Source organism: Oncorhynchus mykiss, chromosome 13, assembly GCF_013265735.2.
Source record: "Oncorhynchus mykiss isolate Arlee chromosome 13, USDA_OmykA_1.1, whole genome shotgun sequence".
Taxonomy (NCBI): Eukaryota; Metazoa; Chordata; class Actinopteri; order Salmoniformes; family Salmonidae; genus Oncorhynchus; species Oncorhynchus mykiss.
This window is the reverse complement of record NC_048577.1, coordinates 30,248,081-30,260,217: the sequence shown is the minus strand read 5'-3', so window position 1 is coordinate 30,260,217 and position 12,137 is coordinate 30,248,081.

Genomic DNA, 12,137 nt, shown 5'->3' with positions numbered 1-12,137 from the left:
GAAGCATAGGAACTGAGAAGTGGTCTGTGGTCACCACCTGCAGAACCACTCCTTTATTGGGGTTGTCTTGCTAATTGCCTATAATTTCCACCTGTTGTCTATTCCATTTGCACAACAGCATATTAAATTTATTGTCAATCGGTGTTGCTTCCTAAGTGGACAGATTGATTTCACAGAAGTGTGATTGACTTGGAGTTACATTGTGTTGTTTAAGTGTTCCCTTTATTTTTTTGAGCAGTGCACTACCGGTCAAAAGTTTTGTTTTTACTATTTTCTACATTTTAGTATAATAGGGAAGACATCACAACTATGAAATAACACATATCATGTAGTAACCAAAAAAGTGTTAAACGAATCAAAATATATTTTATCACCCTTTGCCATGATGACAGCTTTGCACACTCTTGGCATTCTCTCAACCAGCTTCATGAGGTAGTCACCTGGAATTAATTTCAATTAACAGGTGTGCCTTCTTATGCGTTTGAGCCAATCAGTTGTGTTGTGGTATACAGAAGATGGTATACAGGGGTGGTATACAGAAGATGGCCCTATTTGGTAAAATACCAAGTCCATATTATGGTAATAACAGCTCAAATAAGCAAAGAGAAACAACAGTCCATCATTACTTTAAGACATGAAGGTCAGTCAATACGGAAAACTTTTCAAGTTTCTTCAAGTGCAGTTGCAAAAACCATCAAACGCTATGATGAAACAGGCTCTCATGAGGACCACCACAGGAAAGGGAGACCCAGAGTTACCTCTGCTGCAGAGGATAAGTTCATCAGAGTTACCAGCCTCAAAAATTGCCACCCAAATAAATTCTTCACAGAGTTCAAGTAACAGACACATCTCAACATCAACTGCTCAGAGGGCTTGGGCCCAGCCCCTGACTCACACAATTTATGTATTATACAGTTTTTATTTGTACTTTTTTTATTAATCAGTTACCCAATCAAGGCAGGGCTCCCCAGTTACCCACTTATGCACCCTACCTCCTGTGCTCCCCTCATCTGACGAAAAGCTGTCTCCTGAATCCTCCTGTGGTTGGCGGTTGCAGTAAAAAAAAAAAGTTAAATATATATATATATATATATATATATATATATTACATTTATAATGTATACTGTATATATTCAATTCTTTTACACTTTTTTGCTGTCTCTTGGGCCCCCACGGGCCTGAGCCTAGGGGCTTCAGCCCCGGCAAGCCCCTACATTAATCCAGCCCTGCTCACTTGATATTAATAATACTTTCCTCATTGCACTGTGTTGTTTTAGCCTAGGTAGAAAATGTTACTGTCTAAAAACGTAGGCTAATCAATAGTGGAGCTTTGCGTGTCCGTCTGCAGCAGAGCGCAGCTTAGAGGACTGCTCAGATCCAACTTTTTTTCTTGCACTTTGATAGGTAAATATTTATAGCATTTAATATTTAGCTAATGAGTGGCCTAATATATCAGTTTGTCTCTGTGAATGGTTTGTCCTCTGACAAATCAACTGTACATTTCGGTGTTCCTCAAGGTTCCGTTTTAGGACCACTATTGTTTTCACTACATATTTTACCTCTTGGGGATGTCATTCGAAAACATAATGTTAACTTTCACTGCTATGCGGATGACACACAGCTGTACATTTCAATAAAACATGGTGAAGCCCCAAAATTGCCCTCGCTAGAAGCATGTGTTTCAGACATAAGGAAGTGGATGGCTGCAAACTTTCTACTTTTAAACTCGGACAAAACGGAAATGCTTGTTCTAGGTCCCAAGAAACAAAGAGATCTTCTGTTGAATCTGACAATTAATCTTAATGGTTGTACAGTCGTCTCAAATAAAACTGTGAAGGACCTCGGCGTTACTCTGGACCCTGATCTCTCCTTTGAAGAACATATCAAGACTGTTTCAAGGACAGCTTTTTTCCATCTACTTAACATTGCAAAAATCAGAAACTTTCTGTCCAGAAATGATGCAGAAAAATTAATCCATGCTTTTGTCACTTATAGGTTAGACTACTGCAATGCTCTACTTTCCGGCTACCCGGATAAAGCACTAAATACATTTCAGTTATTGCTAAATACGGCTGCTAGAATCCTGACTAGAACCCCCCAAAAATGTGATCATATTACTCCAGTGCTAGCCTCCCTACACTGGCTTCCTGTCAAGGCAAGGGCTGATTTCAAGGTTTTACTGCTAACCTACAAAGCATTACATGGGCTTGCTCCTACCTATCTCTCTGATTTGTTCCTGCCGTACATACCTACACGTACGCTATGGTCACAAGACGCAGGCCTCCTAATTGTCCCTAGAATTTCTAAGCAAACAGCTGCAGGCAGGGCTTTCTCCTATAGAGCTCCATTTTTATGGAATGGTCTGCCTACCCATGTGAGAGACGCAAACTCGGTCTCAACCTTTAAGTCTTTACTGAAGACCCATCTCTTCAGTGGGTCATATGATTGAGTGTAGTCTGGCCCAGGAGTGTGAAGGTGAATGGAAAGGCACTGGAGCAACGAACCGCCCTTGCTGTCTCTGCCTGGCCGGTTCCCCTCTTTCCACTGGGATTCTCTGCCTCTAACCCTATTACAAGGGCTGAGTCACTGGCTTACTAGGGCTCTTTCATACCGTCCCTAGGAGGGGTGCGTCACTTGAGTGGGTTGAGTCACTGATGTGATCTTCCTGTCTGGGTTGGCGCCCCCCCTTGGGTTGTGCCGTGGCGGAGATCTTTGTGGGCTATACTCGGGCTTGTCTCAGTATGGTAAGTTGGTGGTTGAAGTTATCCCTCTAGTGGTGTGGGGGCTGTGCTTTGGCAAAGTGGGTGGGGTTATATCCTTCCTGTTTGGCTCTGTCCGGGGGTGTCATCGGATGGGGCCACAGTGTCTCCTGACCCCTCCTGTCTCAGCCTCCGGTATTTATGCGGCAGTAGTTTATGTGCCGGGGGGCTAGGGTCAGTTTGTTATATCTGGAGTACTTATCCTGTCCTATCCGGTGTCCTGTGTGAATTTAAGTATGCTCTCTCTAATTTTCTCTTTCTCTCTTTCTTTCTCTCTCTCAGAGGACCTGAGCCCTAGGACCATGCCTCAGGACTACCTGACATGATGACTCCTTGCTGTCCCCAGTCCACCTGGCCGTGCTGCTGCTCCAGTTTCAACTGTTCTGCCTGTGATTATTATTATTTGAACATGCTGGTCATTTATGAACATTTGAACATCTTGGCCATGTTCTGTTATAATCTTCACCCGGCACAGCCAGAAGAGGACTGGCCACCCCACATAGCCTGGTTCCTGTCTAGGTTTCTTCCTAGGTTTTGGCCTTTCTGGGGAGTTTTTCCTAGCCACCGTGCTTCTACACCTGCATTGCTTGCTGTTTGGGGTTTTAGGCTGGGTTTCTGTACAGCACTTTGAGATATCAGCTGATGTACAAAGGGCTATATAAATTAAGTTGATTTGATTTGATATCTAGCAAATATTTCGGTTCATCAGCTACACAACTCTAGCCTCTCTCTTCAAATCAAATCAAATTGTATTTGTCACATGCGTCGAATATAACATGTGTAGTAGACCTTACAGTGAAATAATAACAAAAAAGCCCTTAATCAACATTGCAGTTTTAAGAAAAATACCCCCCCACAAAATAAATAAAAATAACAAATAGTTAAAGAGCTTTAAGAGTTGAAGTCGGAAGTTTACATACACTTAGGTTGGAGTCATTTAAACTCATTTTTCAACCACTCTGCAATTATATTGTTAACAAACTATAGTTTTGGCAAGTCTACTTCGTGCACGACACAAGTAATTTTTCCAACAATTGTTTACAGACAGATTATTTCACTTATAATTCACTGTATCACTATTCCAGTTGGTCAGAAGTTTACATACACTAAGTTGACTGTGCCTTTAAACAGCTTGGAATATTCAAGAAAATGATGTCATGGCATTAGCAGATTCTGATAGGCTAATTGACATCATTTGAGTCAAATTGGAGGTGTACCTGTGGATGTATTTCAAGGCCTACCTTCAAACTCACTGCCGCTTTGCTTGACATCATGGGAAAATCAAAAGAAATCAGCCAAGACCTCAGAAAAAAAATGTAGACCGTCACAAGTCTGGTTCATCCTTGGGAGCAATTTCCAAACACCTGAAGGTACCACGTTCATCTGTACAAACAATAGTACGCAAGTATAAACACCATGGAACCACGCAGCCATCATACCACTCAGGAAGGAGACGCGTTCTGTCTCCTAGAGATGAACGTACTTTGGTGTGAAAAGTGCAAATCAATCCCAGAACAACAGCAAAGGACCTTGTGAAGATGCTGGAGGAAACAGGTACAAAATTATCTACATCCACAGTAAAACGAGTCCTATATCGACATAACCTGAAAGGCCGCTCAGCAAGGAAGAGCGGCCTTTCAGGTTATATCCAAAACTGCCATTAAAAAAAGCCAGACTACAGTTTACAATTGAACAGGGGGACAAAGATCCTACTTTTTGGAGAAATGTCCTCTGGTCTGATGAAACAAAAATAGAACTGTTTGACCATAATGACCATCGTTATGTTTGGAGGAAAAAGGGGGATGCTTGCAAGCCGAAGAACACCATCCCAACCGTGAAGCACGGGGGTGGCAGCATCATGTTGTGCAAATGTGAAGGAAAAAAAAAAACAGAAATACCTAACTTATGTAAGTATTTAGACCCTTTGCTATGAGACTCGAAATTGAGCTTAGGTGCGTCCTGTTTCAATTGATCATCCTTGAGATGTTTCTCCAACTTGATTGGAGTCCACCTGTGGTACATTCAATTGATTGGACATGATTTGGAAAGGTACACACCTGTCTATATAAGGTCCCACAGTTGACAGTGCATGTCAGACCAAAAAAGTCATGAGGTCGAGGGAATTGTCCGTAGAGCTCCGAGACAGGAAGGTGTCGAGAAACCGATCTTGGGAAGGGTACCAAAAAATATCTGCAGTGACCTCCATCATTCTTTTTTTTTTTACCCCTTTTTCTCCCCAATTTCATGGTATCCAATTGTTTTTTAGTAGCTACTATCTTGTCTCATCGCTACAACTCCCATACGGGCTCGGGAGAGACGAAGGTTGAAAGTCATGCATCCTCCGATATACAACCCAACCAAGCCGCACTGCTTCTTAACACAGCGCGCATCCAACCCGGAAGCCAGCCGCTCCAATGTGTCGGAGGAAACACCGTGGTTAGCGCGCACTGTGCTCGGCCCGCCACAGGAGTTGCTGGTGCCCGACCAAGAACCCGATGGTCACTCTGACAGAGCTCCAGAGTTCCTCTGTGGAGATGGGAGAAGGCCAAGGGTCACGTCTGGAGGAAACTAGGCACCGCTCATCACCTGGCCAAAACCATGCTGTGGGGATGTTTTTCAGAGGCAGGAACTGGGAGACTCGTCAGTGTCAAGGGAAAGATGAACGGAGCAAAGTACAGAGAGATCTTTGATGAAAACCTGCTCCAGAGCGCTCAGGACCTCAGTCTGCGGCGGAGGTTCACCTTCCAATATGACAACAACCCTAAGCACACAGCCAAGACAACGCAGGAGTTGTTTTGGGACAAGTCACATTGTCCTTGAGTGGACCAACCAGAGCCCGGACCTGAACCCGAGCGAGAGACCTCAAAATATCTGAGCAGCGACGCTCCCCATCCAACCTGACAGAGCTTGAGAGGATCTGCAGAAAAGAATGGGAGAAACTCCCTAAATACAGGTGTGCCAAGCTTGTAGCGTCACACCCAAGGAGACTCAAAGCTGTAATCGCTTCCAAAGGTACTTCAACAAAGTACTGAGTAAGGGTCTGAATACTTATGTAAATGTGATATTTCAGGTTTTTATTTTTTACAAATTAGCATACATTTCAAAAAGCCTGTTTTTGCTTTGTCATTATGGATTATTGTGTGTAGATTGATGAGGACATTTTTTTTCTCCATTCATTTAAGAATAAGGCTGTAATGTAACAAAATGCACTGTAAGCCCATATATGGTCATAAACAAGTTCAACATTGCACCCAAAGATTACACGGCAACACAACTGTCAATAAACACCAATCAGTGATCATCATCCTACCCTTGGAACACATCAGTAACATCACATTATGTGTCCAAAGCAAAAAAACTAGCATCAGTGCCCTCTGGTTGAACTTCGCCGATGTCAGTTTCCTCCTTGGACTAGGGAACATACCCAGGAACAGGGTGTTTTCACAGGCCATTCTGTGGTGGAAATACAGATTTGAACTGTAATGAAAGCCATTTCACACAGTGCTGACTCGGTTCACATGTTTTCCTGTCTCTGAGTGGCCTGGGGCGCTAGGAGGCCCTGTGCCCATGTCATGTGATAGGAGCCTGACCTGGGCAAGTGAGGGTGATTGAATCATACCGAGAAATGTCAAGGCCCGGAGCTGTCCTGATATACACACGCACACCCACACAGAAGGACTAACACGCACGCACGCACACACACACACACACACACACACACACACACACACACACACACACACACACACACACACACACACACACACACACACACACACACACACACACCAAGGCAAGCACACAAAGGCTTACTAACAGAGGCCTCAAACGCCATTGAGATAAAATTTATGGACAGGGAGAATCGATTAGACCTGGGGGAACCATTCTAATGGCCACCACTTTCATGTTACAGCTATTACTAATAGTAACAGACATTTATCTTGCCCCCACCCCAATGGACATTTATCATTGTTACAATTGTAAATATGTATTTATATATATTTTTCTTTATTGTTTCATTCACATAGAGCTCTGAGCTTAAGAATTTCCCTGTACCTTGCAACTAAATCTGCGACCCTGTGCACGTGACTAATCAAATCTAATCTCATGAAATTACAGTTGATTTACACATTCTGAGGCATTAAACTGCCCAGCTGTATGAATCTGGGTAGATAACATTTATGTATAGCAGTATTATTCACAAAACGTATGTAGCTGTATATTTGAAACCATTCTCATCATTATTAGACAATCATTTGCAACAACATGTCTGTGATTACTGTAATTTGCTGTATATTATATTTGATTAGATTTATGAAAAGTTTGTTAATTTTGGTCAGTTTAATTTTGTTGTTATATAACATAATATAATTTTTGTCATATGAATTGGATTAGGGTGAACACTGGTTCAGACATATTTTCAGAATGAATAGGGTATCATCATAGTGTGATTATAGTGTGATTATAGTGCACATATTGTAGTATACATAGTGTCATACTATGATTCTGACAAAACACAATATTATCAAATACCTAAGTAAGTGAAATATATCTGCATCAGGGATAAGACTTCAGACAAGTGGAACACCCTTTAAAGTTTAAAACACTACAGCCAGCCAAACATACTTTTTCTGGACTCCTGTCTCTGAAGTCCAACACAATTTATCACAATAACAGAGACATCTTCCGTCTTCCTCCGAGAGGATTGGTCACATGGACTGGGGATGTAAAATGTAGTCCTCATGGCCTAGTATTTATCTGTGACCTTTGGTACATGGGTGAGTTCATTAGGAGAGTGATATACAGCGGACCGGTAAGAGATCAATACCAACATTGTGTCCCAAATGGCACCCTTTTCACTAGTTTTGACCAGGGTTCATAGGTCTATGGTCAAAAATAGTGCACTATGCAGGGAACAGGGTGACATTTGGAATGCACACAGGTCTGCTGAAGTGATGAGGGCAACATGGAGTGCCACACTTTCCCTGCTGTTATATATTTTTTATTTTCAATAGCTCCCTATTGATCTTGCTTGGCTAATGACCTCAGAGCTGGCTGAGGCTCTGGTCTTAGCTCGTTAAGCAATACTGCAAAACTCTGCAGGGACCTGTGTAAAACTAAGACATGGTGTTAGAGTTCCAGGGACATGGTGTACAGCCTTCAAACCTTAGTACAATTTTTTAAGCCCCTTTTCTCAGCCTACGAGCCTGGGGTGGTATGAAACAAGCGTCTCAGAGTAGGAGCTTTGATTTAGGATCAGTTTTGCATTTTAGATTATAAATAATAAGACTACATGGACAAGGGAGATCTGATCCAATATCAGCACAAGTTGCTGTTTGTGCTGAAGAGCCAACTCCTATGGCTCACTGTACATTGAATTGGGTAAAGTGTGGCTATGTTACGTACGCCTCTAGGAAGAGGGACTCAACTCCCCGTGGAGTGAAAGAGGTATGGACTGTAGGTGCGAGTAAGGATGACAAGGCAGAGAATTTACCATTTACTGGGAATTTATTGCTTCCTTCACATGGTAAATTTGGGGAAAAGGGGCTGAACAGAACCAAAGAAAGTAAATGTCTAAGCCCCCTCTCCTACCTTACCTGCTACCCACTACTTACCTAACTTAGCACCACCTGGTGCGCTAACCAAAATACAGGGGGGTCCGCCCAGGTCTTACCTAGTGTGTATAGACAGTAAATACTACGGGTTATGTACTCCCGTGGGCCTCTTGCCTAAGCACTCCCTAGGTGCCTTCCCTTCCCCCCTGGGAACAAATGAAACAGAATATTACAAACAAATTCACACAAAAAAACTTGAGAAACACAGGACATCAAGTAAGCTCTAGTTTGAGCAACAAACTTTCACAGAACATAACCATCAGCTCTCTCAGCAACAACTAACATAGTACATACCAAATCTCTTTCTGAGAAACAACCAACATATGATATAACCCTCAGCTCTCAACAACAACCAACACAGGACACACTCATCATCTCCCCTCTGAGCAACAGAACACTGGCTTATGTAGCTGGAGAAGGAGTCTAATGGGATAAAGCTGTATCCTCTGACGAGAGGGCGAGGTCAGCTCCAATTATTGATGTGGCAGACCAATCAGCTGCTTAGGGGAGAATTTCAGGAATCCATCCTGAAACACACACATACAAACAAAACCACAACACAGAAACCGGGGAACGTAACAGGCTATATGGCATTTATTATACATTATGGGCGGTTTCCCAGACACCGGTTAAGCTTCGTCCTGGACTAAATGGCTATTTCAATGGAGATTCTCATTTGACAATGCTTTTTAGTCTTGGACTAGGCTTAATCTGTGTCTGAGAAACTGTCCCGAAAACATTCAAATAGCATCCTAGTGAAGGGATGACTGTATATATGAATGGACAAAGCCATCAATCGCACGACACCATTCATTCCAATGTGAAAAGTAAATTCCGCACTGAAGCCAAATGAAGTCGATTAAGATGACGTCTCATGTAGACATAACATGCGTAGTTTGAGCTACTCCAGGAAGTGAAGTTGCAGGTTAGCTCAGTGTTGCCCCTTGTCATTGAGTAACTCAAGTAGAAGGCCGACTGGGGTACTGCAGCCTGCTATTAGCAACTATATATACTATAAATTAACTTCTTCTGTGTTATTTTTAAATAATTGGTTCAAGGACATACATCTGGTGTATCAGAAGCAAATATTGGTAAATATTGTACCATGACTGTCTTAAAAAAATTCACTATAATGAGGATCCTGTTATCTGCTAACAATCCCTACAGTACCACGGTCGGCCTTGCACTTCCGTGGCTTCAATAAGAAGGGGAAGTCGTTCTCCATTGCAGTGAAGACACATGTTTATTTATTTACAGTGGCATTGGCAGGACATAGAAGACTGCTTCGAATCTGCATGCTGCCATTTAACAGGGTTGAGATATGGCCTGATAACACTCTGATCACAAGACAGGTACGAGTTATCCTGGGGTAGGCTGAAGTAGGTCAGAGGAGTATGTTTTACCCCAAGTATTAATGTCCTTGCTCCACTGCCTGAAGCGGGGGAGGGGGGGACTCAAAGATAAAATACATCAGGGATGTGCTCATCAGCTATTCCCTGCCTGTTTCAGTCCATTGTCTTCTGCTTGGTGCCTAATGACCACGACCCTGAAAATAAATCATAATCATATATTGTTGTACTTTTTACCCCTTTTTCATGATATCCAATAGGTAGTTACAGTCTTGTCCCATCACTGCAACTCCCGTACAGACTCGAGAGAGGTGAAGGTCGAGAGCCATGCGTCCTCCGAAACACGACCCTGCCAAGCCGCACCGCTTTTTGACACTGCCCCCTTAACCCGGAAGCCAGTGTGTCGGAAGAGTGCATGCACAAAGTTAACCATTTTCACTGTGTCCAAAGCATCTTTCAAGCTGTCAGGCATTCCCTTGGGAGCAATAGCCTCTCGGTGGATGCTGCAGTGTACCCAAGTGGCGTCGGGAGCAACTGTTTGCACGCACGTTACCACTCCACTATGTCTCCCTGTCATGGCTTTTGCGTCATCAGTACAGATACCAACACATCTTGACCACCAAAGTCCATTTGATGTCACAAAGCTATCCAGTACGTTAAAAATATCATCTCCTGTTGTCCTGGTTTCCAGTAGTTTGCGGAAGAGGATGTCTTCCTTAATTGACCCCCCAAAAACGTAACGGACATATACCAGGAGCTGTGCCAGGCCTGTGCCACGTCTGTTGACTCATCCTACTGTAATGCATGGAATTGACTGGCTTGTATGCGAAGCAGTAATTGTTTCAAAACATCTCCTGCCATGTCACTGATGCATCGTGAAACAGTGACGTTTGATGGAGAGAGTGTCTGTATTGTTTTTTTGGCCTTCTCCCCTAGCATTGTCCCAGCCATATCTGTGGCAGCAGGAAGAATTAAGTCCTCCACAATAGTATTGGGCTTGCCTGTCCTAGCCACTCGGTAGCTCACCATATAAGATGCTTCTAGCCCCTTCTTAGTAATGGTATCTGTTGCTTTTATACATGTTTTACTACTCGAAAGTCGTCTTAATTCTTGCTCAAAAATCTCCCGTGGCTTATTTTTCAAATTGGCATGTTTTGTTTCTAAATGTCTGCACAAGAGTGAAGGTTTCATTGAGTTGTGCGATACTACTTTTGCACATATAACACAATGTAGGCTAAGAAAAGGCACTACTCCCAATATACACTACCGTTCAAAAGTTTGGGGTCACTTAGAAATGTCCTTGTTTTTGAAAGAAAAGCAAATTTTTTGTCCATTAAAATAACAACAACATGATCAGAAATACAGTGTAGACATTGTTATTGTTGTACATGACTATTGTAGCTGGAAACTGCAGATTGTTTATGGAATTTCTGAGGCCCATTATCAGCAACCGTCACTCCTGTGTTCCAATGGCACGTTGTGTTAGCTACCAAGATGGCTACCAAGATGGCGTAGCAGTCAGACGTCCTTGTCCTGTCGTGTCCCTTGTATATATCGTTTTACATATTTTTCGTCGCATATCCTTTAAAATATTTTGCTAAACCTCATCATCTAAATACTCTCCTGCAACCCGGCTCACCCAATGTGGCGTGGATCAAATTTTTTTCCTAAAGTATTTATATTTACTTTGGATCTGGAATCCCTCAACTGAAGCTAGCCAGCTAACTACCAGATATCAGTCAGCAAACCATTGCCAGCGGTCATCAGCTAACCTTCAGCTCGGAAAGCTCTCGCCAGTTCGAACAACGTGACTCTAACCAGAGCATAACGGACCTGTTATTTTTATCCCCGGATTCCTACCGCAAACTGAACATTTTCATCTGGATCTTCACAACTAGCTAACCGCAATCCAGGATGCGTTTCCATCCCAGAGCAAGCACCAATTTAGCATGAAGCTAGCCCGGCCAGGGCTCCTGTGCTACCACCGAAGCATACTCCTGGGCTACAATATCGTCCTGCTAGCTACCTAGAGCTACTTGGAACCCTACTAATTCCAAGACTGGTCTATCGACGTCACCGCACGAAGAGGCAAAAACAGACTTACCCCCATCGTGACGTACCCCCCCCCCCCCCCCCCCCAAGGCTAACTTTCTAGCCCCTGCTATCTGCTGCTTGCTAACCCGGTCTGCTAACTACTAAACTGCAGGGCCCTGGTCTGCTAACTGCAAGCTTGTCTGCCCAGACTGCTAACTGCTAGCCCTTGCTAACTGCTTGCTTGCTAATCCGGTCTACTAACTGCTAGCTTGCCCTGGTCTACTGACTGCTAGCCCATGCTAACTGCTTGCTTGCTAACCCGGTCTGCTAACTGCTAACCTGCCCTGGTCTACTAGCTGCTAGCTTGTTTAGCTCCGGCC